General features: G+C 30.4%; 1 protein-coding gene across 1 annotated transcript in view; it reads right to left on the reverse strand.

Annotated features, from left to right (window-relative positions):
* The window catches only part of LOC122627650, a 247,919-nt gene that overhangs the window by 37,617 nt on the left and 207,802 nt on the right, over positions 1–2,500 (reverse strand). The gene's annotated exons all lie outside the window — the stretch shown is intronic.

Genomic DNA, 2,500 nt, shown 5'->3' on the forward strand with positions numbered 1-2,500 from the left:
AATAAAATCATAAAAGAAAAATGAAAACCGATAGAGATACATTAAAATTGAAAATATTAAATAGTGTGACTAGAACTATTATGTATTAGTTTTTCGATTTAATGCCCGTTATCAATCGTTCTATTAGATTTTTTGTATTAATTTTTGTCATCGAAATAATTTCAGAATCGATTATTTATAATTTGATAGTTAAAAATTGAGATAAGAAAATGAAGAAAAGATAACGACCGTCTATTTGATTTTTTTTGTCCAGTTATTAAAAGTACGCAAGTAAAAAGAAGTGTTTGTAGGTAACATGATACATGTTTATGTATGTAAATGTAAGATAATTATTTTAATGATTTTTCGTGTAAAAGTAAAGAGATGGAATTAAAAAATAATTAACTTACTAAAAAATTTATATATAAATATATATGACTTTATTATTATTATTACTTAATATTTCGTAATTATTTCATATATACTTGTTAAATTTTATATAAAATATATAAAGCTGCAAAATAATTTTATTTCTAACACATAACAAGATATAAAATATCATAAAATAAACAACCAAAACGAAATGAAAATGTTAAACACAGATCTTATTTAGAAGTGCCTTTCATCGATCCCTAAAATCTTCCTTAGACACTCCCTCTACCTAATAATTAAACAAGGAAACACTTGAAAGTGTGATAAAACGGATTAGCATCGTAAACGACGGTGAACCATGTTAGGATTAAAGCGAATGGGTAGGTTACTTTAAAGTAAGTCTAGCGAGAGAGATAGACAGACAGAAAGACAGACAGACATACAGACATACAGATAGAGAGAGAGAGAGAGAGAGAGAGAGAGAGAGAGAGAGAGAGAACACCAAAGAGAAATAGAGAAAGATAGAGAGAGTTTAGAATCGTTAGAAGCTTCAAGAGTTCGTTCCTCCTCATTACGAAGGTGTCACAAATCAAAGTGGTATCAGAGACGATGTCTACCAAGTCTAACATTATGTATGAGATACAATATACATACATACATACATACATACATACATACATACATACATACATACATACATATTTACATACATACATACATATGTACATATATACATATATACAAACATACATACATACAAACATTATACATATATACATATATAGAGAAATCCAGAAAGAGAATGAGAAAGAGAGAAAGAGAGACAGAGAGAGAGAGAGAGAGAGAGAGAGTTAGGGATGGTAAAAGGGATATAGAGGGGTATAGAGGAGAGTTATAGAAGGGCTCGAGGTAACGGGGGTAGGTGGGACGAGATAATTAGCAAGTTAACACGAGTCGGTGCCTCTCGAATCCTGTTACCACGGCTGTCGCGTCAATGTTGGTACGGTTTTGGAATAAGGAGGATGGCTGCCTCGAAGCAAGCTCAAGAGTTAGAGAGAGAGAGAGAGAGAGAGAGAGAGAGAGAGAGAAGGAGAGAAAACGGGGTTGTTGGGAAAATGTTCTCTAAGGGGGTAGCAGGTGTGGAAACGAAGCGAGACGTAAAAGGGGTTGAGTATCGTTGGTCTTACGTAACTGTTCGCGAGATTCCGATAGATAAATATTGACAGTGGATGAAGCCCCTTACCACCCTAAACCCTTAACGTTTGGAAAGCCAACGTTGTCTGTTCAGAAAGAGGACATTGCTTCTACTATATATATGTATGTATGTGTCTGTGTATGTAGATAGGTATGTACGTATGTATAGAATGTGATCATTCGATAGGAAATAAATTGTTCGATGTATTATTATTTCGTGTAAATGTTGTCGAAACTTGGTTATTCATTATATTAGAATATTTAGAAATTAAATTGATCCTTCTGTATATATGTGTGTGTGCCTGTATGTAGGCTTGTGTGTAGATATGTATGTACGTATGTATAGTATGTGATCATTCGATAGGAAATAAATTGTTCGATGTATTATTATTTTATGTAAATGTCGGAACGTTTCTTGGTCATTTATTATAATATAATATTTAGAAATTAAATTCATCCCTCTATATATAAATATGTGTATGTGTGTATAGATATGTGTGTACGTATGTGTAGAACGTGATCATTCGATAGGAAATAAATTGTTCGATGCATTATTATTTTATGTAAACTTTGTCGAAATGTTTCTTGGTCATTCATTGTATTAGAATATTTAGAAATGAAAATCATCCATCTCGTAATGCGTGATCTTATTTTCTTTAGAATAAATTATCAATGACAAAAAATTTGTTTTTCAGAGAATAGTTTAATTGGTTGCGATATTGTAGAATGGTTTAATTTTGATTTTTTTTTTTTTTTTTTAATTTGTTACGGCAAGTTTTTACTTTCTTTTCTTTTCCTTTTTTATGTTCTAATAATATAGTAATAATAATAATAATAAGAATTTAATATATATATATATTAAAACAAAAAAAAGAATCAATTTTCTAGATCACTAAATACATATCTAATCGCGTCCAGATGTCAAAAGAATTTCTTCTATCTTTCGTAATTCTCA

This window comes from Vespula pensylvanica, chromosome 3, assembly GCF_014466175.1.
Source record: "Vespula pensylvanica isolate Volc-1 chromosome 3, ASM1446617v1, whole genome shotgun sequence".
NCBI classification, from domain to species: domain Eukaryota; kingdom Metazoa; phylum Arthropoda; class Insecta; order Hymenoptera; family Vespidae; genus Vespula; species Vespula pensylvanica.